The 27,617-nt window shown below is 45.0% G+C and overlaps 1 protein-coding gene across 1 annotated transcript in view; it reads right to left on the reverse strand.

The window, feature by feature from the left end:
* Positions 1 to 27,617, reverse strand: part of VANGL2 (VANGL planar cell polarity protein 2) — a 127,971-nt gene that overhangs the window by 39,958 nt on the left and 60,396 nt on the right. The window contains exon 2 of the mRNA XM_077464085.1: positions 11,097 to 11,250. The gene's annotated coding sequence lies outside the window, so the exon portion shown is untranslated. The remainder of the gene's footprint in view (positions 1 to 11,096; positions 11,251 to 27,617) is intronic.

Below are 27,617 nucleotides of genomic sequence, written 5' to 3' on the forward strand. Positions count from 1 at the left end.
GAGCGCCGAACGATGATACACATCTTTATTTTGAGGACGGATAACATTATGGCAGCAGCTAGCTGCCATAACCCCCCGGTATCCTCGTGTTTGGCCTACGGTCCACTACAACATAACAGTGGTCTCTGTGGCGGATTCGCCGCGAGATCACTTTATCAGCGGCAGGAGATGGGCTACCCTCCTCCGATGCCCTCCACCTGGAGCCGGTCCTTCTGCTGGCTGGGCATGGAGAGGTGTGAGGGGAAGATGGCCCCCGCCCGTCTCCATGAGACTGCAGGGCGGAAGCAACACCAAAAATATCACTTCCGCCCATAGCTCTTAAAAGGACCATTTAAAAAAAAATTATATAATTTCTTTAAATGACAATTATTTTTTTTTTTATTGCATTTTAGTGTAAACATGAGATGTGCGGTCTTTTTGACGCCCCAGATCTCATATTTACGAGGCCCTGTCATGCTTTTTTTCCCTATTACATGGGATGTTTACATTCCTTGTAATAGGAATAAAATTCACACAATTTATTCATTTATTTATTTATTTTTTAAGTAAAATAAATAAAAAATTGTATATATTTTTTTAAATGCGCCCCATCCTGACAAACTCGCGCGCAGAAGCTAACGCATACATGAGTAGCGCCCGCATATGAAAACGTTGTTCAAACCACACATGTGAGGTATCGCCGCGATCGTTAGAGCGAGAGCAATAAGTCTAGCCCTAGACCTCCTCTGTAACTCAAAACATGCAACCTGGAGATGTTGTAGGGGTAAAAGTTTGTCGCCATTCCACAAGCAGGCACAATTTTGAAGCGTGATGTGTTGGGTATCAAGTTACTCGGTGTAACATATTATTTTACACTATAAAAAATAAAATTATAAAATTGGGCTAACTTTACTTTTTTTTTGTTTTTTTTTTATTTAAAAAAAATAAGACAAAGTCTTTTTTTTTTTTTCCAAAAGAACTGCGCTTGTAAGACCACTGCGCAAATACGGTGTGACAAAGTATTGCAATGACTGTCATTTTATTCTCAAGGGTGGTAGAAAAAAAAAATTATAATGTTTCTAAGGGGGTTCCAAGTAATTTTCGAGCAAAAATAAAATGTTTTTAAACTTGTAAACAACACATCTAAAAAAAAAAAATTAAATAAATAAAAAAAAAAAAAAAAGGGAGGTTCAGGGAGTGCGCAAACTTAAATAAAATGTTTTTTAAACTTGTAAACAACACATCTAAAAAAATAAATGCGCGCCAGAGAGATACAGAACGACAGAGCCAGCTGATGCCTATATGCCATGGTTCTACATTAGAATCCACCTGCTTCACAGTGGTCACGTGATCGGTAGCCTGTCCTGCCGGTTCCTAATCCTAAACAGCGACCAGCTGAATCCATGTGCAGGGAGTGCGCGCAAGCGTGCGCACTCTCATTACAGAATACCAGAGCCATCTGATGCATATATACCATGGCTCTACATTAAGGCACACCTGCAGCACAGTGGTTGCACAATCAGGAGCCTGACCCACTGCTCACAATCATTAAAAGTGAAGGGGAGGGGGGGGGGGTTCTCAGTGACAGCTCGGTCTCTGCGTTGGGCGTGCGCAAGTTTGCACGCTCTCAGTACGGAATAGCAGAGCCAGCTGATGCACAAATGCCGTGGCTCTACATTACAACCTACTGGCTGAAACCCCCTAGACACAGATCGGAGGAGGAGAAGGGAACGGTAAGCCCAATCAAACCAGCAGCTCCTTCGGGGGTCAGTGCTACACACTCAAAAAGGGATTTTTATTTGCAAAAGATAGTTAATGAACACAGTCTCTCAACATGGGGTTAGAGGGTTTGGGTAGGGAAAAAAAAATCCAGGTACTCTTAGCCCTTGTACACACGGTCCGAGAATCCGTCGGAATGTGTCCTATCGGAGCGTTTTGTCGGATATTCCGACTGTGTGTGGTATGCATCGGACTGTTTCCGTCGGACCAAATTTTCAAACTTGCTGGAAATATTTTCCGAAAAACTGGTCCGATAGGACATACTCCGATCATGTGTAGAGAATTCCGATCGGACAAAGTGCCACGCATGCTCAGATCAAATTCCTCCATCAAAGCTATTGGCTAGTAGCCTGAACGTAGTCCCATCGTAACGAAATTACGTCATCACGTTCTGAAAGATTGGATTTTCCGACAACTTTGTCCGACCGTGTGTATGCAACAGTTTCGGACAAAATCCGTCGGATTTGGTTGTCAGAATGTCCGACTGTGTGTACAAGGGCTTAGTGTTAAGCCAGTATATTCATATCAGGAAATCCAGAGAACAGCCATTCACAACTGGATCCTCACTCTTATCGGATAGTCCTTCTCTCACCAGGTCTAGCAGCCAACAAGGTGTTTAAATCAGATACCAAGTCTCTGCCACAGACTTGGTGTAGAACACTTTAGTAAAAACTGAAGAATTTGTAGAACCCTCGTATGGTACCAGTATCTTGCAGACGGTCCGGCGATACCACACGAGATTGGATTCACTTGGGGCCTTCCAACTGGTCCAGGCTCTTGTTGAGAAGCCAACTCTTGCGTGGCCTTCTCCCGAAGAGTCCTTACCTGGAAACCTTTCACAGTTGCCGGGCCTCTCCACTAACCGAGATGGCACCGGACCACCTCCGAATCCTTCCTTCAGTTTTTTTTTTTTTTACCTCGGGCTAGCCAATCCTGAGGTTTGAAGTCGAATGGATCCGCACCCCAGGCCATGGCCATCCTGGGGGCTGGTCAGGAGGACCAAGACCAAACTGTCAGAAAGCACCTCTAGACCGGAACCCCGAAACACGCGATATCCGCACCTTAAGTACCCTCTCCCAGAAGGCACAGCAAGAGCGACACTCCCACTGGGCTGGTTCCAAGAGAGAGTAACCTTAATGCACCTAACTGGGCGGCACAGTGGTGTAGTGGTTAGCACTCTTGCCTAGCAGTAAGAAGGGTCGCTGGTTCGAATCCCAACCACGACACTACCTGCCTGGAGTTTGCATGTTCTCCCTGTGCCTGCGTGGGTTTCCTCCCACACGCCAAACACATGCAGGTAGGTTAATTGCCTTCTGTCCAAAATTGGCCCTAGTATATGAATGGGGACCTTGGATTGTGGGCTCCTTGAGGGTGGGGACCGATGTGAGTGTGCAATGTACAGGGATGGGGACAAATTGTAGACACTCAGGTTGAACTGGATGGACTGGTGTCTGTATTCAACCTTACTAACGATGCAACTGTATGTATGTATGTATGCATGCATGCATGCATGTATGTATGTATGTAACTAGGCTGCATTCTGCGCCCTGCCATGATGACAGCGCCACCTATGGTCAGGCAGAACACAAGGCAGTCCAGCTAGACTGGTGCTGCGGTCTAAATTTAAGAGAATTGAACCCAAAACCAAACTGCGGTTCAAGGGTAAAGTTAAAATGACAAAAAACACATGGCACGTGCTCTTCAGCAGCCGGCGCTACAAGTGACAACTCAGTCACTGTCCAGGGAGGGCGCGAGCGCGCACGCTCTCAGTACAGAAAAGCAGAGTCACCTGGTGCACAGATGCCGTGATTGTACATTAAAACCTACCTGCAGCACAGTGGTCACATGATGGGGAGCCTGCCTCATTCACTCCTGATCACAAACCATGACAGCTCGGTCAAAGTGTAAGGAGCACGCGCGCGCGCAAGTGTGCGCGACAGAACAGAGCGCCAGAGCGGGAAGGTGTTAAATAAAGTTTTTCATTTTAATCTGTAGGCATTTACAAGACAGGTGCATGTAGATTTACCTTGAAAAGCAGATAAGCCGTGTTTACTACAAGCGATAATTATATTGTAACCGGCGCTGCGGCTTATCTGCGTCTCAGAGACGGGGCATTCCTGGATCAGATTAGCACCGTGGGGAAGCCAAAAGAGTCTAATTGTTATCCATTTTGTTAAAAAAAAATAAAAAAAATATGTATTCATTTTTATCCATTTGCCAGGATTCCCACGAGGCCGTCCTTCGCCGCGCCACAAAGTCAGAGCGCGCCCGAACTACCTACACACGTGAAAGTATTTCTCTGTACATTGGAATAATGGCTTTGCATACACAAAAGCTGGCTGCTAATACCTTAATAACACATTAGGGAAACCACAAGCTGCAATTAAAAAGGAAGTCTGATCGATCTGCAACCTGAAGAACCAGCTCCCCGTTCCTCTCCCCTCCCCCACACAGAAATAACTCAAAGTCCAGGCCTGGGAGATTAGATGCCCATCCTAAGGTGAGACTTGGCCCCTGGATAACGGCCTGAAATTAAATAGTCACAGGCGGCCTGGCGGGGTCTTAAAAGGTTACCGCTTGTTAAAATTTGAACGCTAAATAAAGTTATTCGATAAATCATCCCACATAGATCTTTCGTGGTAAGTTGCATGAATGCCGAGTATTTTCGCATCCCCTTCCTCCTCCAACAAAGCCTTGATCTGTTTTTCTCTCCAGGACCATGCCGCCATCTTTGTTTAGGCATCACTCTTCCAGCTTCCTGTACTGAGATGCCGGCACTGCACCAGTATAGGTTTCTTCAGGGCAAAAGGATTCAGAACTGTGCCCCCTGCTGTTGATGCATGCCGTAGAATGGGTGTCCTGCCCTCATTCTCTGTACACCCCCCCCCCCCCCCCCCGGCTCTAGCTGCCCATGGTTGGCCACACAGGTGCAGTGGGCACTCCATGCCAATCGCTTGCTTTCTAGTAACTAGACGGCAGTTGTGCATGCATGGTAGTTTTTCGGTGCCGGTGTTGTGTCGAATATGGTCCCCCGTTGGATAGTGTCCGCCCTGTACTGCGCTTGCAAGGAGACGCCGAAAGTCTCCGAAGATGAACGCCGCCCACCATCCAAGTGGACATGGAGTTAGAATAAAAAATTGCAGAACGAAGCGAGGCCGTGCCTGAAGCGCAGAGAGCGAAGCGAGCCAGCGAGGGGCCGTCTTACTAAGTGCTACTGTATGTCCACTTGGATGGTGGGGCTTGAACCTGGACTCAGTGCGAATGCGCCATTCATCTTCGGAGACTCCTTGTCCAAGCGCTGCGCCTGTGCAATACGGGGTGGACACTATCCGATGGGGGGACAGTTTTTAGCAGAACACCGGCTCTGGGTGTATGTGGGTGGAAAGAGGGCATAATGGAGCACAGTGTGACAGCAAATTGCGGCACACCGTGCGTTTAAGTTGTGGCCTCCTAGTTGCCAGATGGGGATCTGGAGCATGCCTATGGTGAGGGGTACGGTACCCCCCCACCACCACTGTGCTTGGGGCACCTGCCCACGCCTTGTCCTGTACAATATTGTAAATCCTGGTGTCTGTGCAGTGCTTCACCCTAATGGCACCCCAAACGCTGTGAGATTCTGCCGCGATGGTCACGTGACAGAAATTGGGCTGCAAAACGCGAGTTTAAAAATTGTGCTAAGCTTGTTGCCCAAAAAGTGGCAGGAGCCTCTTCTAGGTGACAAATGCCCATTGAAGTGAATGGGCTGCCCTGTGCGCTACATGCGGAATTAAAAAACGCAGTGCAAAAAAAAAAAAAATTCTCACGCTCGTTCCCACCATGTTATACGTGAACTGGCCCTTAGATACACCCACAAACATATGATCGGAGAGGTAACCACACCCCACCACCCCTTTATGACCATTAAAGCGAATAGGTTGGCCCCGTGTGCGACACGCAGAATTGCGTGAAAATGGTGCAAATTTTTTTTTAAAAATGCAAGCGGGAACGCTTGCCCCTGCTACACTATGGCTTGGAAAATCCCAGGCAACAGGCCGCCATGGCAACTAGAAATGGTGTCCTGGCACCTGGGCTTTTGTCAGCCGGCTACAGCGGTAGTCCTCTAGTTCTGGGAGGATGTCAGACATCCTCCCAGAACACCCCGGGGTGAGCTCTGATCGAGGCAAAGGGCCAATCACAGTGGGAATTTACCATGTGATCGCCTGCGTCCAATCGCAGCTGGTTACATTTAAACAAATGCCGGCTGATATTCTGCTATCCTGTGACAAAGGATATTTACATTGATAATCATGGCAGCCCCATCAGTGTCCCCCATCAGCGCAGCCGCACCCGTGCCCCATCAGCGTAGCCGCACCCGTGCCCCATCAGAGAAGACGGGCAGAAATTAAGAAAATGGTTTTTGTTTTAAAAATTCAGTCTTTTCATTTATTTAGCAAAAAATAAAAACCCCAGTGGCGATTTAATACCACCAAAAGAAATCGCTATGTGTGTGAAAAAATAATTAAAAATTAAAAAAAAGAAGAAGGTTACGAGTACAGCGTTGCACGACCGCGCAATTCTCAAAGTGTGACAGTGCTAAAAGCTGAAAATTGGACTGGGGAGGAAGGAGGTGAAAGTGCCCGGTAGCCAAGTGGTTTAAGAAAAAAAAATAAAAACAAAAAAAAATAAATAAAATAAATAATATTTTTTTTTCCCGCTGGCTCCTAGATTCGAAGCAAACTTGTCAAGCCCGGCCCTACATGATATGTGAACATGGCCTTATATACACACCCACAACTGTATGATCACAGGGGTAACCGTCCCCCTTTCAATATGGTCCTCAATGGGGTTTCAATTAGACAACACTGGTTGAAAGCAAGCACACACCGTGCTCTGGGAGGTTAGTGTTGCCGGCGCATCCTGTATTCAATTATTTGTAAAATAAAGATTTTACACACATAATAAAAACTATATTACAAATTTAAAAATGTCATTAAAAAACCTTGACCTGAAAATGTTTCACTTTAAAGCCCCTCTGCCTTCCGGCGGGAGCCCCCCAGCGTGTACCAGGGAGGGCTGTCTGAGGACAAAGACTCTATATTTAGAAAACTCTGTAAAATTGACACTCTGCCTAACCAACGATGTCCGATTGCACAAGCCGTTTTTTTTACACTTTGTCCTGGTTTAATGAGCTGCACATGATCAATAAATAGAAAAATAAGGTCTTGGTGGGGGTCTGGTCTGAATTACTTTCCGCAAAACAATTCACAGCGGATTCATAAAAATTCCACAGAGAGGGAAACTAACACCAAACAAATTAACAGCTGGAAACAGCAATATCTATACCAGCAGACTTAAAGGGGAAAAAAAAAAAAAAGGAAGGGAAAGCGGTAGAAAATTTTCAGTGCATACAGTTTTTATATACTTATCAGCACTCATCGGTGCAGCCACATCTCAGTGCAGCCTCACCAGCGCCCATGGGTGCAGCCCCATCTCAGTGCCGCCTCATCTTAGTGCCGCCTCATCAGCCCCCATGGGTGCAGCCACATCTCAGTGCCCATGGGTGCAGCCACATCTCAGTGCCGCCACATCGCAGTCCTGCCACATGTCAGTGCAGCCCCACCAGCGCCCATGGGGGCAGCCTCATCTCAGTGCAGCCCCACCAGCGCCCATGGGGGCAGCCTCATCTCAGTGCAGCCCCACCAGCGCCCATGGGGGCAGCCTCATCTCAGTGCAGCCCCACCAGCGCCCATGGGGGCAGCCTCATCTCAGTGCAGCCCCACCAGCGCCCATGGGTGCAGCCTCCTCTCAGTGCAGCCACATCAGCGCCCATGGGTGCAGCCTCATCTCAGTGCAGCCTCACCAGCGCCCATGGGTGCAGACTCCTCTCAGTGCAGCCCCACCAGCGCCCATGGGTGCAGCCTCCTCTCAGTGCAGCCACATCAGCGCCCATGGGTGCAGCCTCCTCTCAGTGCAGCCACATCAGCGCCCATGGGTGCAGCCTCCTCTCAGTGCAGCCACATCAGCGCCCATGGGTGCAGCCTCCTCTCAGTGCAGCCACATCAGCGCCCATGGGTGCAGCCTCCTCTCAGTGCAGCCACATCAGCACCCATGGGTGCAGCCTCCTCTCAGTGCAGCCACATCAGCACCCATGGGTGCAGCCTCCTCTCAGTGCAGCCACATCAGCGCCCATGGGTGCAGCCTCCTCTCAGTGCAGCCACATCAGCACAGCCACATCTCAGTACAGCCACTTCCTTGAATCTTGGTGAGCGCCCATGGGTGCAGCCTCATCAGTGCCCATGGGTGCAGCCTCATCTCAGTGCAGCTACACATCAGCGCCCAGATCTGTGCAGCAATCCAGTGTGAATCATTGCTCCCTGTAATAAAGATTGCTCGCTGCTACTCTCTCAATGAGCAGCATCCTGCCATTTTCTGTAGTGGGTGGTGCCTGCTGGGCCCCTCCCACCACTCTGCTCCCCACACAGGCTACATACAGCACAGCGAGGATGTCACTGTTACTTTTACAAGTTAGTATCTGGGTTCCCAAAATGCATTTTAAGCACACAAAATGGGTTTATATACTTTGCAGATATTGTAAAACATTTAGATGCAGGTTTCTGTGCCCAGAGTCCGGGTTTAAAAGATCGGTTTTGGCTTTAGATACCCTTTAAAGAAAACCTGTACTAAAAAGGTAATAAGGTGCTAAAAGGTCCGATGTTGCTGGGTTTTGGAAAATGCTGGTTTATTGGCTCCCATTGACGAGCTAATGGTTTCAATAATTTTGTAGCTGGGCCGGAACAAGCCTGAAGTAACCGAAAGTACCAAAGACCTTGGATCAGCCGGACAACTGGGGGATTTTCAGAAAGGGAGGTCAGCAATGGAAGAGCCATCCTCTCCTCAGTCACCTATTGGGTGAAATATGCAGGATGCTATTGCTAAAAAAGAAGAAAGAAAAAAAAAATCCAGTGGGGACAGGAGGAGCCCCTCGCAGCAGGTGTACAGACCTAGGAACTCAGCACAGGGATGGTGGGAACCCCTCATAATGGGCACAGTGGGTGTACAGAACTGGTAACTCCCCAAAACAATCATTGAGAAATAGAAGTTTCTCCACCAAAAACTGAAATATCAATTTTTAGGTAGAGTGGCCACTTTAATACCCTTTGGGCCCAGCTGCTGACCCATGATAATACCCAGGCGAGTACTGACCTCTCTTTTTAAAAGAGGGGTGTTATTTTTTCCAAAATTACAAGGTTACGCAAGTTGTGCACTTAACACACTATGTTCAGCTAATGGTTTAAAAAAATAAATAAAACAATTGTTTAAACAGAAATACAGACAGGGCTAAAAACTCAGCAAACACGGTGTTCAAACACTGGGGCCAGGCCTGGTCTTTCCCAATGGTCAGCAGTAGTCTGTACAATGGTTTTCCTCCAGTTTGCAGAGGGATAAAAAACACTCACAAGAGGAACCAAAGAGGGCTTAACAACGGCGAGATAAAAAGGGAACCAAACCGCCCTGCCCTCCAACCCCCCCCCAGCTTCCACCCAGCCACCAGTTTCTAAAGCCGACCTTCCCTCCACACTTCGCTTGTTGGCGGACTGGTTTTTCAAAAGGGAGCTTCGCACATAATCCGTCAGGGGATAGACTGCACACGGGGCTTTTCTGGCTGGATAAAGAACTAAAGAATGATAAAAGACTGCTAGCATTCTATTTAATAGGACATAAACTACCCTCTTCCCCAACTGCACATACTGATCTACACTTTGCTACGCTGTTTGCCCACCAGGAGCAAAAGAGAGGAGGACAGGAAGTCTTGTGCAAGCTCGAAGTTGTAACTTGGAGGATCCACAGCATTGGGTGCCTGAGAAGCCAATTACCAAGCATCAGCACTGCCACATGGGAGGAAGGGGGGAGGAGGAGTTCGAAAATGCCTCCCCATACCTGGAAGTACCAACAGCCAAACAGAGCAACAAGGAAGCAAAAAAGTCTTGGAGAATATCTGCAGCTAGCAGCTGTTGCTTCACCCTGTACGGGCAAAGCAAAATGGTACCCTTGCCCACGGACAATAGCTCTACATAACGGCTAGTTGCTTGGTCATCTAGACCAGAGATATGCAATTAGCGGACCTCCAGCTGTTGCAGAACTTAAGTCCCATGAGGCATAGCAAGACTGACAGCAATAAGCATGACACCCAGAGGGAGAGGCATGATGGGACTTGTAGTTTTGCAACAGCTGGAGGTCCGCTAATTGCAGATCCCTGATCTAGACGTTGAGCAAAAGAGCTGAGCTAAACAGAATTGTCAAAATTGTTTTGAACTCTCAATTCTGCTCATTGAGCTACTCAGCCTACTCTGATCCCTGCCAGGGCTATGAAGTGGCCGGTGCCGTGGTCCATCACCAGCGAGACCGAGACTGGTTTGGTCCCAACTTAGGTTAGGACTGAACACAAAAAGAAGCCATCACTCCCAAACACTCAACTGAGGCCAGGGCAATTTAATATAGTCATGTGGTCATATTTAGGTCAATGATGTCACGAGCAACCCCACCCTTTTGTATACAAGCAGTTGTGGACGGAAGAATGCCCCGACCGCAGGTGATTGGGTGGGAGGGGTTGGGGCGGCCTGGAGGGACAGCTTCTTTCTGGGTTCAGTCTAAACCTAAGTTCAGGCCAAACTCATCCCCAAGCAACACCAGCTATCCTTTGTGCAAAAGAGCCTATATACTTCCCAATTGCCCGGCTGACCTGGATTGTCCTTGCTACACTCTTGCTTGCCATCTGCCGACAACCTCTGCGTGCACCTGAATGTTCTTCTGCCTGGAGTTTCATGTACAGTTTCCATGCCACAGTAATTCTGTTTAGTTACCCCCTTGTAGAGGGAAATGTCTAAGCTAGGACATGGTGACCACTAGGGTTTTCAACCCATCTCTACCATCAGGAGCTCTCATGGAGATCAGCTTTCCACGTGAACTTCCCCACCTGCCAGGAGAACCATAACAGCTAAAATCTTGCCAAAATCTTCTCTGGAAGTTCACGTAAAGTCAGCAGGATCGCCAGGCAACTTTTTTTTTTTTTTTTTTTTTATACAATAACGGTTTCCCGTAGGTTTTTTCGCAGATTTTATGCACTATGATGGAAAACTAGCATTACAACACATTTTTCCCCCCTCTTAATTGTAAACGTGAGCACTGAATCTTGACATCCACCCAACACAGAAACCACACATGTACGGTATATTCGCAAGAGCTACACACTTGCCGTAATCAGGCCGACATAATCATAGGCACAGTAAAGAAGGAAAACGCATCCAGATTCACAGGACGAAATAGAGAATAGGGGTAACTGAACACCCCATGCCACTCACCTAGTTAGGAGCAAAATACTGATGCACTTTGATAGATCGGAATAAGCCTACGGTCCTTTGTACATCCTAAAAGAGGAACATTGATTCAGAAACTTGAAATCATGGAGTCTTGACCCCCCGAACATCGAGATCCCTCAGAGCCAACTCCTTTTATCTGTGAAAAAGAAGATTGGAGTCAATTAGCTAATGAAAGAATTCATTAATTGATGCCAAGGGCTAAGAAGGAGAGATTAGGATTATGTAGAGCAAAGAGCAAGTTGTAAAGCGCAGTAATCTCATCACAAAGTCTTTTAGTGATATGAGCATGTAGAAGAGTAATTTGGTTTGGTGACCAATACTGTACCATCGTCAAAGCACCCAGCTGTGTAAGGGAGGATATAGGGCTGTCCTATAGGATATCAGGCCATTCTGACCATCAAAAGACAAATACTATTCCATGCAAAAAAAAAAATATAATATAATATATATATATATATATATATATATATATATATATATATATATATATATATATATATATATATATATAGATTACACCCTCTTGGTATAAAAGCTTTGCAAGATGGGACTGAGCGAAGCTGCACCACTTCAACAGAACCCAAGACACAAAGCAGTCACGTATCAGTAAGGGGACAAGGCAGATAAATCCTGGTACCAAATGGGTAGACTTATAGCTACTCAAACTGGAGTCTGAAAGGAACCTGAAATGAATATTTATGAACACCGAACCATCACACTTGTGGGAACTTCTTAGCCCTTGTACACACGGTCGGAGATTCCGACGGAATGTGTCCTATCGGACCGTATTGTCGCATATTCCGACTGTGTGTGGTCTCCATCGGACGGTTTCCATCGGTGTATCCGACGGACCAATTTTTTCAACTTGCCGGTAAAATTTTCCGACAAAATGCTCCTATCGGACATACTCCGATCATGTGTAGCCTACTCCGACGGACAAAGTGCCACGCATGCTCAGCTCAAATTCCTAGACCAAAGCTATTGGCTACTAGCCTGAACCTAGTCCCATTCGGATTTGGTAGTCGGAATCTCCCACCGTGTGTACAAGGGCTTAGACATCCCACTCCAAAACCCATGGACATTATTATTGTGTTGGCCTCCCTTTGCAGCTACAACATCCTCCACTATTACAGGGAGAAATAGAGGGGTTGGGAGCCTGGTCCCCAACCAGGTCTCACCAAAGGAGCTAGGGGGCAACGAAAGGGGTACCCTGGATAGGAGACCCGAGAGCAGTACTGCTGCCTTACCTTCAACTGGCATCTGGGTGGGAGTGCTTTCATTGGCCCCTACTGGTAACCCTCTTCAGTGGGAACTCTCCTCCTATTGTTTATTACTACCTGGAAATTTGACTCCAGCCCTCTGAATGGTTAGTCTCCCCCAGTCGCCATGGGAGACATCTTACTGGTGAGGTCTTGTGCCTGTTGTATACCAGGATTTGGATATTTTCCTGTTTAAGTGGTTCAGTCCGTGAAACTAGTTGAAATGCTGTCTGTGACCAACTATCCCACTGTGATCCTCCCAGTCAGGGGAGTATTATCTTGGTGATATACATGGACTGCCACCTATTTATTATTGACATCTTTATCATGTATCAAACTTTTGTACTTTATCATATCTGAATTTATCTTCAATGTACAGTACCGAGATAGTCCATTTGCCCCCTAGCGCCTTTGGCGAGACCTGGTTGGGGACCAGGCTCCCAACCCCTCCATTTCTAAAATCTCTGGGAGGATGGTACAACCACTACTCGATCTTAGCCATTTATTAACTTTACCTGCAGAGGCTTTCAATAAATTTCACTATTACAGGAAGCCTTTCCACCCCGAAATTTTTTTTATGGAGTGTCTGTAGCAATTTTTGACTATTCAGCCAAAAGATAATTTGTGAGTTCAGGCACCGATGTTGGATCAGAAGACCTGGCTCACAGCTGATGTTCTCATTCAACCCAACGGTGTTCCAAAACCATGTCTTTATGGAGCTGGCCACCATTTATGAAGTCAGGTACTGATGTTGGATGAGGAGAAGACTTGGTTCACAATTGGTAATCCAATTAATCCCAAAAGGTGTTCAATAGGGTTGAGGCCATTTGAGAGGGCAGGTACTAAGGTTGGATGAGAAGATCTGGTTCGCCATTGACATTTTCATTCTTACCAAAAAAGGTATTCCAAAACCATGTATTTATGGAGCTGGCCACCATTTATGAGGTCAGGTACTGATTTTGAATAAGAAGACCTGACTCACAACTGATGTTCTCTTTTATCCAAGGGGTGTTCCAAAACCATGTCTTTATGGAGCTGGCCACCATTTATGAAGTCAGGTACGTATGTTGGATGAGAAGAAGACCTGGTTCACAATTTGTAATCCAATTCATCCCAAAAGGTGTTCCATAGGGGTCAGGGCTTTGTGTAAGCCACGCAAACTCCTCCACACCAAACTAAACAAAATGTCTTTATTGATGTTTTTGTTGGGTGGTGGGAGTTTTATATAGACATTTAAGTTGTATTATGAACACACTCAAGGCTAAACCCAGGAAAAAAAAGTATGTCACCAACACACACACACCATGGATCCATAAAATGGTCCCAAAATGTATGTGATCACAATAACAAGTGCAAACGTTTCTGAGTCTTACAAGACCCCTTCATCAGGCAGGCATGTAATAGCGTTAATACATTTTTTTATGGATCCATAGTGTGCTGGCAACATGGTGAGAAGAGGGAAGGAGGGAGGGAGGGAGGAAGAGGAAAGAGGGAGGGAGGGAGGGAGGAAGAGGAAAGAGGGAGGGAGGGAGGGAGGGAGGGAGGGAGGGAGGAAGGAGGGAAGGAGGGAGGGAGGGAGGGAGGGAGGAAGGAGGAAGGAGGAAGGAAGAGGAGAGGGAGGAAGGAAGGAGGGAGGGAGGGAGGAAGGAGGAAAGAGGGGAGGAGGGAGGAAGAGGAAAGAGGGAGGAAGGAGGAAGGAAGAGGAGAGGGAGGAAGGAAGGAGGGAGGGAGGAAGAAGGGAAGGAGGAAAGAGGGAAGGAGGAAAGAGGGAAGGAGGAAAGAGGGAAGGAGGAAAGAGGGAAGGAGGAAAGAGGGAGGGAGGGAGAGGAAAGGAGGGAAGGAGGAAGAGGGAAGGAGGGAAGGAGGGAGGGAGAGGAAGAGGAAAGAGGGAGGGAGAGGAAGAGGAAAGAGGGAGGGAGAGGAAGAGGAAAGAGGGAGGGAGAGGAAGAGGAAAGAGGGAGGGAGGGAGGGAGGGAGGGAGGGAGGGAGGGAGGAAGGAAGGAAGGAAGGAAGGAAGGGAGGAAAGAGGGAAGGAGGAAAGAGGGAAGGAGGAAAGAGGGAGGGAGGAAGAGGAAAGGAGGGAAGGAGGGAAGGAGGAAGAGGGAAGGAGGGAGGGAGAGGAAGAGGAAAGAGGGAGGGAGGGAGGAAGGAGGAAGGGAGGGAGGAAGGAGGAAGGGAGGAAGGAAGGAGGAAGGAGGAAGGAAGAGGAAGGAAGGAGGAAGAGGAAAGAGGGGAGGAAGGAGGGGGAGGAAAGAGGGGAGGAAAGAGGGGAGGAAAGAGGGGAGGAAAGAGGGGAGGAAAGAGGGGAGGAAAGAGGGGAGGAAAGAGGGGAGGAAGAAGGAGGGAAGAGGGAGGAAGAAGGAGGGAAGAGGGAGGAAGAAGGAGGGAAGAGGGAGGAAGAAGGAGGAAAGGGAGGAGGAAAGGGAGGAGGAAAGGGAGGAGGAAAGGGAGGAGGAAAGGGAGGAGGAAAGGGAGGAGGAAAGGGAGGAGGAAAGGGAGGAGGAAAAGGGAGAAGGAAAAGGGAGGAGGAAAGGGGGGAGGAAAGGGGGGAGGAAAGGGAGGAGGAAAGGGAGGAGGAAAGGGAGGAGGAAAGGGAGGAGGAAAGGGAGGAGGAAAGGGAGGAGGAAAGGGAGGAAGAGGGAGGAAGAGGAGGAAGAGGAGGAAAGAGGAATCCTGCGAGGTCCTGCGTGGCTTCAAACGTTGCACCAGCACTTTGTGAGGTGATCTACATTTTGGGACTATTCTATGAATCCATGGTTTGCTAGCGATATATTACTATTGCATAAATAGCGTCACTTTGCCTTCGGTGGGCAAAGTGACAGTGTTTCTATAAGAACTTGGCCTATCAATTTACTAGGATCAGTGTCATCACTAACGCAAACAAAATCCCCAAAAATGTGGCCTACTCTACTCAACCTTATCAGTTTCAAAAGCTAAGGCTACTTTCTGGTCCATAATGAGTTGGGTTGACCAAATGGCTGAGTCGATTATATTTCTATGATTAACTAAAAAGGATCCTTAAGCCAATTTAAGCAAAATAAAAAATTCAATGCAAAAAAAAAAAAAAAAAAAAAAGCCTGGTTGTCCTTCGTCTCTCCTCAGAAAATCTCCAAGCTTACATATTTATAAGGAATGAAGCTAAATCCATTTATTTTTCTCTCCTGTGCCTATAACCACAGTTCCCGGCAGCCGGGCCGGTGCAAAATGGATTATGTTTTTACCACGGAAGAAAAGAAACACAGCGCATTATCGACATGCATTATGCGGAAATAAGATTAGCCATTTGGCGCGTGTAAACTGGAGAGAGGATATATGTTCTATATTTCGAGAGCTGCCAGCTTTGCGAGGCGGAGTGATGAATGGAGGTCTGCAGGCCTGTCCACAGATTAGCACTTGAAAATGGCCGCCGTTCCGCGAGGCCCCCCGCTCATTGACTGACAATGGCCCAGTGAAGAGAGAGGCATGCAGGCTCCGTAATGAAAGGCTCAATTTAAAAGGGGGATGATTATTAATTCCTTCCTGGCTCTGGAAATCCAAGCAGACGTTAGGAAACCCTAAACTGCCCGTCTCACGATCGCACTCGGCGAGTTCATTACCTCATCTCAACTCCATCCATCATCGGAGGCTCTCGGTGTCTCCGAATATTGAACAGCCGCCATAAAAAGAAAAAAAAAAGAAAAAAAAAGGGAAACGAATCTCGTTCACAGTAATCCGCTATCGCATTCCACCCTGCCTTGAGGAAACAGGCTATGAAATGTTACTGTCAGAGATAGAAGGGATTGATGGGAAGAATAAGGAATTTCACAAAGGCAAAATTGGGAAATGCAATTTATTCAAAGCATTTGGGAGTGTGCAGAAGGCCATATGGTTACCAAAAAGAAAAATAAGACAAAAAAAATATATAAAAATCTTTGGGATTGTTGAGTTATTATTCATACCAATGGCAGTTGGTGTTTATGAACGTGCTTTGGAAATCTGCCGAGAGGACGTGTGGCGCGGGGGGGGGGGTGGGAAACAACTAGCATCACAGCTGATCTTGGAAAGAAGAATGCAAAGAGAGCTAGAGAGAAGATTTAGCAAAGCGGGAAGGGGGGGAACGACTTTCCAGGGGATGAACAGACACACACACATCCAGCCTTCTGAAAGAGGACCATCTTTTAGAAGAAAGCACGTAGGCAAAGGTCACGCCCCCGAGTTACAAAAACCACAAAGAATATACAAAGATGAGATTGGTTAAACCCACAAAAGGGCTTTTCTTTCGCCTTCTAGAAAGAAGTATGTGGGCAAAGGACACGCCCCTGAGTTACACAAAGAATATACAAAGACAACTGGTTAAACCTACAAAGGGCTTTTCTGTCGCCTTATAGAAAGAAGCATGTGGGCAATAGACACGCCCCTGAGTTACACAAAGAATATACAAAGATAACTGGTTAAACCCACAAGGGCTTTTCTTTCGCCTCCTTTTAAAAACAAAGCATGTAAGCAAAGGGCACACCCCCTGAGTTAGATCTTAAAGAATATACAAAAATGATTGATTAAAACCACCAGGGCTTTTGTTGACACCTTTTAGAAAAAAAAAAAAACATGTGGGGAAACACACCCCTGAGTTACATGAACCGCTGCAGTTATACTGTGGCAGGTTGACTCCCCTGAGCAAGCCGATGTAGCTGTACGGTGAGTCTTTAAGACTCGCCCGAAGTGAGTCTCCCGGAGCCGATGCAAGTGCCCGCGAGGGCACGTTGACCACCAGGCACCCGTGATTGCTCGTTACAAACCAAGAACGGGGGATGTGTGTGTATAAAACAGACAAATCCCGGTTCTTTCAGGGGAGAGGAGACAGATCGTGTGTTCATACCAAGTATGAACACCGATCTCTCTCTTCCCCTAGACAGTCCCATCCCCCCCTACAGAACACACCTAGGGAACACTTTTAACTCCTTGATCGCCCCCTAGTGTCAACCCCTTCCCTGCCAGTGTCATTTATACAGTAAGTCGGTGCATTTTTAAAGCACTTATCACTGCATAATTGTCAATAGACCCAAAAAATTTGTCAAAAAAAGTGTCCAATTTGTCTGCCGCAATATCGCAGTCCCAATGAAAATAGCTGCCATTACTAGTAAAAAAAAAAAAAAAAAATGTAATAGTAAGCTATAACTTTTGCGTAAACCAATCAATATACTCTTATTGCGATAATATATGTAGAAGAATACATAATCGGCCTAAACTAAAAAAGGAAACATTTAGTTTTTTTTAATTTGGGATATTTATTATAGCAATAAAAAAAAATTGTGTTTCCCCCCCCCCAAAATATGTGTCACTCTTCTGTTTATAGCACAAAAAATAAACCGCAGAAGTGATCACATACCACCAAAAGAAAAGCTTTATTTGGACAGGCATGATGGGACTTGCAGTTTCACAACAGTTGGAGGGTCACCAGTTTGAGACCCCCTGGGATAGATGGACAGAAAGAACTAGAAAGGGATGGATGAACAGATGGCTGGAGAGAGAGCTGAAAAGAAATGGATGGATGGATGGATGGATGGATACAGAGTAAGAAAGGTATAGATGGATGGTTCGGACATATCTTGAGTATGGCATCCAGTACTGGTCAACACTTCTCAGGACGGATGTGCCGAAACTGAAGATGTTCCGGAGAAGGGCAACAAAACTATTAAGGGGGCTGGAGAAACTCAGTTATGAGGAACGACTACAAACATTTGTGATTCTAGCATAGAAAATTATTCAGCCTCAGATTAACAAGACTCGTGGCCACTTAATGAAGTCGGATGAGAAGTGGTTTACCCCTAAAGTGATTGTAAGGGTTTTTTTTTTATTATTATTTAAAAATAACAAACATATACTTGCCCCCACTGTGCAGCTCGTTTCCCCCGAACCTGCTCTTCTGGGGTCCCCCGGCGGCTCTCCTGGCTCCTCCCCACATCTGACAACCCCCCCCCCCCCCTTGGAGAAGCGCTTCCCTGAGGGGGGGGGGGGGGGGTTACCTTGCGGGCGTGCTCCCGGGTCCAGCATTTGCGTCTATGGACACAGAATGGCGGACTCGGCCCTGACCCCCCGCGTCATTGGATTTGATTGACAGCAGCAGGAGCCAATGGCTGCGCTGCTATCAATCTATCCAATCAAGAGCTGGGACCCCATGAGGAGAGAGTAATTAAATCGAGGAGGCTAGGGGGGACGGTGACTAAACACACTTACCTTTACAACCCCTTTAAACTACATAAGGGGTTCTTTACTGTCAGAGTGGTAAGGACGTGTTACTCCCTTCCACAGTTGGTGGTGTTAGCAGTGAGTGTAGAGAACTTTATAAAAAAAAAAAAAAAAAATAAATAAAAAAAAACACACCTCTTAGATGGGCATCTTAGCCAACAATATTGTCAGGGCTGGGCTCAGCCCTTCCCTCTATGAGCTGGCTGCTCAGCTGTGGGCTAATTTCCAGCTCCTATCTCTCCACAGTTACTCAGCTGGTGATGATATCCTGCTCATCAGTCCTGCCTGCTTAAGCCATCCACCCCAGAGGAGCTCTGCCTTCACCTTGGTCAACATCACAGAGACTTATCTCCTGCTTTCCCGTTTAAAGACTTGCTTTGCCGACATCCCTTCTGGCTTCAGATCCTGCTTGCAGTTTTACTACGTAGATCACCGACTTCTGGCTTGGGTGACTATCCGTTATGGTTACTGAACTTTTTTTGCTATGTTTTGACTAGGTTTGTTCTTTTTACTTTTATTAAACAAGTGCGATTTAACTGTACTTCGGTCTCCGTCTGCTTTCATGGTTTCTGACAAATATACAGGGACATAGGAAATGGTATTGACAGACGCACTGCAAGAATCACTGTTGCGCTCCGAGCGCACTCGTATAAGAAACGTTGCGGATCGCAGATGTGTCAATGCGCAAAGGTGTGTGCACATCCGTAGGAGCGCGTCCATGCTTCCCTTTGGTGCCAGACGGCCTATTTAAAAGGGGCACACAGACCCGTAACAAATGCTGCCTGATCTTCGGTTGTTCCTGTACCCGTATCCTGCTGTTACCTGCCCGATATCTGTTACTGAACCTTGGCTATCCTTGACCTTGCTTCTGCACTCTTCTACACTTCTGATTATTGGTTCCTGATCCCGGCTTCCTATTTGACCCTGCGCCTGCCTGATGACTTGGGACCTTGTTGCCCACCTGTTACGGAACCCAGCTATCCTTGCGACTTTGCTTCTGTCTCCCGTCTCGCTCTGCGCTGTCTCCCAGGTGTCCGCAACTACGTTCCTGTGACCTGCTGCGACTTTCTGCCTTCCAAGCTTCTGGGGCTAAATCTGTAGGCACTCGTGTTCCTCCCTTGTCACTTCAGACTCCGACCAGGTACGTGACACACACCCACGCAGGTTAAACTGGATGGACTTTATTTCAACCGTACCAACTAATGGATGGCTGAAAAGTCAGAAAAGGGGTAGATTAGATAGAGATGGCGAGAGAGAGAAGGCGCGAAAGAGTGCTAGAAAGGGATAGAGAGAAAGGGATGGATGAATGGAGAGCGAGCTAGAAAGGGATGGATGAAATAGATGGACAGGGTCTACTAAAAAGGAATGGAGGGATGCATAGATGGCTGGAGAGCGAGTTAGAATGAGATAGAAAGGGATGGATGGAATAGATTTGATGGGTGGATGAGTAGACAGGGGTGGAGAACTTTAGAGAAGAAGTGGGAGAAAACCTAAAATGAGAAGAAGACAACTAATCTAGATTAGTCAAATGGTACAATTTTGAAAGGAGTTGAACCCATGGAAACCTCCAATTGTACGCTCACACCCCATACAGTCTACAGAGTCTTTTAAAGAAGAAAGCAAATAGGAAATCTGCGTAAAGTGATAAGAGCAGAATCCCAAACACCCCAATCCCCCATAGACAGGGCAATGATTGACCAGGAAAGGTCAGGAGGGCAGTAGAATATTCCCAGAGCTGACTGACAACATTCCTAAATGTTTATGTCCTGCTAAAACGAACAATGGCCCCCATGCTCCCGCTCTCCACAAAGGGTTAACGGCGGCCTATGACAACGGAGGAACAATGCGGCCTTCTATTCCCGTCTCTTGTTATTGTAGAGGGAGAAGACACAAGGCTCAGGTATGAAGAGGAGGGACAAAGTACATTATCCGTGAAATGGCACAGGCCGCCAGACAAAGGAGAACGGGGACCGCGTACAAAGCACAGGCCCGAAGGGCAGACTGTGTGGGAAGCCAATGACAGACGCCCATTATGTTACGGGAGCGAGCGACAAAGGAGACACGCAGGTCATCTAGACTGGCCCGGTGATGCCTCTGCTTCGGGGGGGGGGGGGGGGGGGCGGACGGACACAAATCGATCACGATGCATAACATCAAAAGTAACGCAAGGCTGCTCCAAAGCAGAGAGATGGTCAATATTGTACCAGCTTCCAAATACGACCTTTATCCGATCAGGTGTCGATACCCATCATAGAGCTATAGCAAAGTAATCGTTGTACAAATGCTATTGGCCAATGTAAGCGACTGGCATGCACAAGCCACCAGAACTCAAGATTCTAACCATGTATCACGTAGTGTGCCAATTACTATTCATACATATTTATAAATGACTTCATCCGCATTCTGCTACTTTGTGCCAATCAGTCACCTCTAGCAGCTGAACTCAAGTCAATATCAAGGTTCTAGAGCAGTGATGGTGAACCTTGGCACCCCAGATGTTTTGGACTTACATTTCCCATCATGCTCATGCACTCCACTGGAGCATCATGGGAAACGTAGTTCCAAAACATCTGGGGTACCAAGGTTCACCATCCCCGTTCTAGACCAAAGCCTATCAGGTTCTAGCCTAAAGCTTTTCGGAACTAGAGCAAGGAAGGGCTGGAGCCCCGGGTTAGCATTTTAATGCTCTATGGCCCCGCTGGGGCGATTTCCCCATCATGTCTTGGCGACACCATATCAGGATGCAAAAGGTAAAAATATATACACCGGACTGTACAGATTTTTCTACTGTCCAGTCCATCATGACAGATGTCAGGACTCTCCATTGCCCACATAAGCTCCAAGCACTACATGGTGGTTGGGGAGGGTCACATATTCTACTATGTTAAGATATTCCAAGGCTCTCTTTTGGGATATGGGTATATAAAGATTCTCTATTGGCTCTTTTGGGCTATGCATAACGATTTTAATAAAATACATTTTTTTATAATATTATATATATATATATATATATATATATATATATATATATATATATATATATATATATATATATATATATATATATATATATATATATATATATATATATATATATATATATATATATACATATACACACACACACACACACACACACATATACATATACACATACATACATACACACACTTTTTTTCTTTTTTTTTCATTCAACACTTCCAATATCAAAATGTGCAATGACCGATGAGGAAAAATAATATCTAAAATATATACACACACACTTAGAAATATATATAATTTTTTTTTTGTTCTAAGTGTGTGTATATATTTTAGATATTATTTTTCCTCATCGGTCATTGCACATTTTGATATTGGAAGTGTTGAATGAAAAAAAAAATATATAATATATATATATATATATATATATATATATATATATATATATATATATATATATATATATATATATATATATATATATATATATATATATATATATATATATATATATATATATATATATATATATATAGATGAAAAAAATTTTTTTCATCTATTTGATTTTTTTTTAGGGTTGCAGCAGGCTTCTCACCAAATTTAATGTGGGCATTTAGGTTATTGAGCGACTCTGTAATTTGTAAATTATATTTGTATTGCACATCTCAAGATTACCCATCCTTTTTTTCACAGCTCCAGGTAATTTCCCATAGATGAGAAATCCAGATTACTCAGAATTATCCACAGCTGCCTTCATTGTAAGGAACATGTCAGGCTAACCCCAGTCAATGTTAATCAAAAGGGGAGGGAAATGGGATCTCCTTGGCTGTATACATCTGTATAGGTCGCTCACACCACAGCCATAAATTACCCCCTTTGGTCCAGTGATGGGAGCATTAGCAAGTCTTAGGCCTATTGTTCCACCATTAAAACCACCCACTGACACCTCTTATGCTCACGCTCAATACAGACCCTTCTGTGGGACCTCACTGCGGCCTGGACGCAAGGGAAAACTACTCAGCGGCTTTAGTAAAAGTTCCCCCTTTTTCAGCGATTATAGCTATTTTTTTCCCCCTTTAATTTTCTTGGTTGGGGCCACATTTGACATAATTAAAAATTCACAGCTTGAATTGCCATCTTATCAGATAGTGCAGTCAGCGTACTTGGTGAAACGCTGCAGAGATAAAATCAATTAGGCAGCAGTCACACATGAAAGGGTGAATTAAAGACTTTCCTTTTGACATAATCAAACGCCAGATGAAAGCTCCTTCCCAAGAGTGTTATGGTGAACCCACAACCCTAGGAAAGAGAACACAAGGTCAACGCTGTAGGCAATCCGGGGCTCTTCATTCTGCCTTAATGATATCTGCCCACGTCTTAATTTTTTTTTTCTAGGAAAAAAAAAAAAAAAAAAACTGAATTTCAAGGTATCCCTCCCAACCCATTCAAATACTTATGACCATGCCCTAGTGCAGGGATATGCAATTAGCGGACCTCCAGCTGTTGCAGAACTACAAGTCCCATCATGCCTCTGCCTCTGGGTGTCATGCTTGTGGCTGTCAGTCTTGCTATGCCTCTTGGGACTTGTAGTTCTGCAACAGCTGGAGGTCCGCTAATTGCATATCCCTGCCCTAGTGGATCCTCTGATGTACAAACCCAGTGGAACTAGCGCTACAACATATCCAAAGATGGGGTTCTTATCACCAAGTGGCCCTGAGATACGGGGCCCCAAAGTCGGTTCAGAAAATGTCATTCTCTGCTGCAGAAAAGTGCTTGACATTTTCCGAACTGACTTTGGGGCCCTGCATTTTGGGGCTACTTGGGGATAGGAGCCCTATCTTTGGATATGTTGTAGTGCTGGTTCCACTGGCTTTGCACATCAAAATTTGGGATTCCTAGCACCAAGTGGCCCCAAGATGCAGGACCCCAAAGTCGGTCAACTGTGTCCATCTGCAGCAATGTCATTTCAGGAAACTTTGGGTCCAGAGACCCCGAATTTTGGCTGCAGCTAGGGGGCATCTAGGAACCCTTAACTACCAAGTTTGAAGTTCGGGGGACCCATGGCTGCAAATGGGCATTGTTGACCCTCTTTTCCACTTGGAGTAGCTGCGCATTTCTCACCCTAGGCTTATACTCAAGTCAATAAGTTTTCCCAGTTTGTGGTAAAATTAGGTGCCTCAGCTTATACGGTAATATAAATATAATACACACACACACACACAAACACACACACACACAGTATCTCAGAAAAGAGTGTAAATTTGCTGTCCCCTCAAAATAACTCAACACACAGCCATTAATGTCTAAACTGCTGGCAACAAAAGTCAGTACACCCCTAAGTGAAAATGTCCAAATTGGGCCCAAAGTATCAATATTTTGTGTGGCCGCCATTATTTTCCAGCACTGCCTTAACCCTCTTGGGCATGGAGGTCACCAGAGATTCACAGGTCACCACTGGAGTCCTCTTCCCCTCCCCCATGATGACATCACGGAGCTGATGGATGTTGGAGACCTTGCGCTCCTCCACCTTCCGTTTGAGGATGTCCCACAGATGATCAATAGGGTTTAGGTCTGGAGACATGCTTGGCCAGTCCATCACCTTTACCCTCAGCTTCTTTAGCAAGGCAGTGGTGGTCTTGGAGGTGTGTTTGGGGTGATTATCATGTTGGAATACTGCCCTGCCGTCCAGTCTCTGAAGGGAGGGGATCATGCTCTGCTTCAGTATGTCACAGTACATGTTGGCATTCATGGTCCCCTCAATGATCTGTAGCCCCCCAGTGCCGGCAGCACTCATGCAGCCCCAGACCATGACACTCCCACCACCATGCTTGACTGTAGACAAGACACACTTGTCTTTGTCCTCCTCACCTGGTTGCCCCCACACACGCTTGTCACCATCTGACACCAAATACGTTTATCTTGGTCTCATCAGACCACAGGACATGGTTCCAGTAATCCATCTCCTTAGTCTGCTTCAAACTGTTTGCGGTCTTTGTCCATCTTTAGAAGAGGCTTCCTTCTGGGACGACAAGCACCCAGACCAATTTGATGCAGTGTGCGGCGTATGGTCTGAGCACTGACAGGCTGCCCCCCCACCCCCTACAACCTCTGCAGAAATGCTGGCAGCACTCATACGTCTATTTCCCAAAGACAACCTCTGGATATGACGCTGAGCATGTGACCTAAACTTCTTTGGTCAACCATCATGGGTCCTGTTCTGAGTGGAACCTGTCCTATTATACCGCTGTATGGTCTTGGACACCGTGCTGCAGATCAGTTTCAGGGACTCTTCTTATAGCCTAGGCCAGTGATGGTGAACCTCGGCACCCCAGATGTTTTCCCCATGATACTCATGCACTCTGCAGTGTGGCTGAGCATCATGGGAAATGTAGTTCCAAAACATCTGGGGTGCCAAGGTTCGCCATCACTGGCCTAGGCCATCTTTATGTAGAGCAACAATTCCTTTTTTTCCAGATCCTCAGAGAGTTCTTTGCCATGAAATTTTCACTTAGGGGTGTACTCACTTTTGTTGCCAGCGGTTTAGACATTAATGGCTGTGTGTTGAGTTATTTTGAGGGGACGACAAATTTACACTGTTATACAAGCTGTACACTCACTACTTTACATTGTAGACAAGTGTCGATATATGTAAAATGAGATGTTGGAATATATATTGGTTTAAAACTGGCTTGATTGTTATAAAAATCAATAAAAAAAAAAAAAAAATTATATCTAAAAAAATTATTTAAATATAATATACACACACACACACACACACACACATTTACACAAACCACTATATATATTATTATATAAAAAAAATGTTACATATAATTATTATTTTTTACAGTAAATAAATGAATGTATTGTCAGGACTGTTCTGCAGAATGCTGAGTCAGCACAGCATGTAAAGGGGGTTACACAGCCCTCTATATCTCTAAGCAGAATTGTACACCCTCATCCTGGCTTGCATACATTACAGAGATTTATACGCCAGCATTGTATACATACCGGCAGATACATTGCAACCTCTGACTTAAACAATGGCAAGGGAGAAGGCTCGGGGGCCTTTGAACGCACCACTTTTTGCAGTGCCCTTTCAGAATGACAAACGCCGAGTGCTGGTAACGCCAAAATACATTAGGATCTACCTAACCATCACCCAGCCTAACAATGGGGTCATTAAATGTGGCATCCTACAGGAGAGCGCACCGTCGTCTCAGGCCCATTAGTCCAAGCCCCTAATGAGCCGTCTGGCTGCCAATCTCACCCAACCCACGAGCACAACCGCCCCACCGCCTAATCAGCAAAACAATTTTGTTTTTATAGTTTCCAAGATGCGAGGGGAGGAAGTGCGCGTTTTTCATTGTTAGAAAAAAAAAAAAAAAAACACACGAAAAAGAAGATTTGAAGTATTTTTTTCTCCCCTTTTTGGTGTACGCCCATGGTGGAGCGCAGACCGCCCCGGGGAACGGGAGGGCACGTTGTAAATAATTGATGAGGGGAATTCGTATATGTAATAAATCTTAGTCGAGAGGTAGAATGAGGGATGATGGGAACGCCGAATGCCGAGATCAAAAGGACTTTTGTCTCAGACGGTATGAAGTCTTCGGAAAGCCGCCTTGTCCGGCGGCCATTTTTTTTTGTTAGGGGGGGGGGGATTGCCAAGACGGCAGGGCTGCCATAGCCGTTGTCAGTTATATTTTTAATTTGGCGGTTGCAGAAAAATAAAAATTTAAAAAAGCGGGAGGGAATCTGCAAAATATTTATTACTTGAGGCGAGGTGTATCTTTATTGTACAACACACAATGGCGTCCAAGCCTTGCTAAAGTGCATTGGGAGTACTTCAATAGTGCCCAACATTTGTTAAAAAGCAAAAAGTATAACAAAAACGAGAAAAAGTAATGGCTGATTGATGGACAGGGGTTTTTTTTATTTTTTTTTAGGCAGATTGTACAAACGGTCTGCAATGGGTCGAACAGAAAATAGCCAATTAATAATGCAATGATAGATTGTCATCCTACATGACTGATGTTTTTTTAATAGATTTCCATTAGATGTCCTTGAAAATTGATTTTGTAAAAAAAAAAAAAAAAAAAAAAAAATTTATATATATATATATATATATATATATATATATATATATATATATATATATATATATATATATATATATATATATATATATATATATATATATACATATACATATACATATACATATACATATACATACACACACACACACACACACACACACACATATATACATATATATATATATATATTTTTTTTTTATAATAAAATATATTATTATAATAATATATATTTTATTATACTAATAAAATATATATTTATATATTTTAATAATAATTAATAAATGTAATAATTAATTTCATGCCGTCCGAGACAAAAGGTTGGTCTTCATTATTTTACAGTACATAGTTTTGTCTACCTGGGGTTCAGAAAAAAATAAATAAATAAAAAAAAAAAATAAAAAAAAACACGGAAGGGAACCCATTATGATTGATGAACCAAAATAAACTTTTCAATATGCATTGAAAAGTTTAACAATACCTTCACGCCAGAGAACCTGAGGGATAAATAATCCACCAAGAAAGGTTAGTTGACGAGTCTAGCTTTAGCGCTTCTTTGTCAATTGGGATTAAGCCACCAAATTTGTTAGCAGATTCAACTCCACCATGAATCCCATTTTCCATAGCGAGGAAAAAATAGCTTGCAATAAAGTAGAACTACAGTCTTTAATTTGTGTAAAAAAAAAAAAATGTATATGTATATGTATATATATATATATATATATATATATATATATATATATATATATATATATATATATATATATATATATATATATATATATATATATATACATATACATATACATATACATATACATATATACATACACACACACACACACATACATATACACACACACACACACACACACACACACACATATATATACACACAAATAAAAAATCTCAGCTTAAAGATATATATTATATTAGATCTTCAG

This window comes from Lithobates pipiens, unplaced genomic scaffold (genome assembly GCF_037356315.1).
Source record: "Lithobates pipiens isolate NorthernLeopardFrog02 unplaced genomic scaffold, aLitPip1_a1.2 Scaffold_30, whole genome shotgun sequence".
Classification (NCBI taxonomy): Eukaryota; Metazoa; Chordata; class Amphibia; order Anura; family Ranidae; genus Lithobates; species Lithobates pipiens.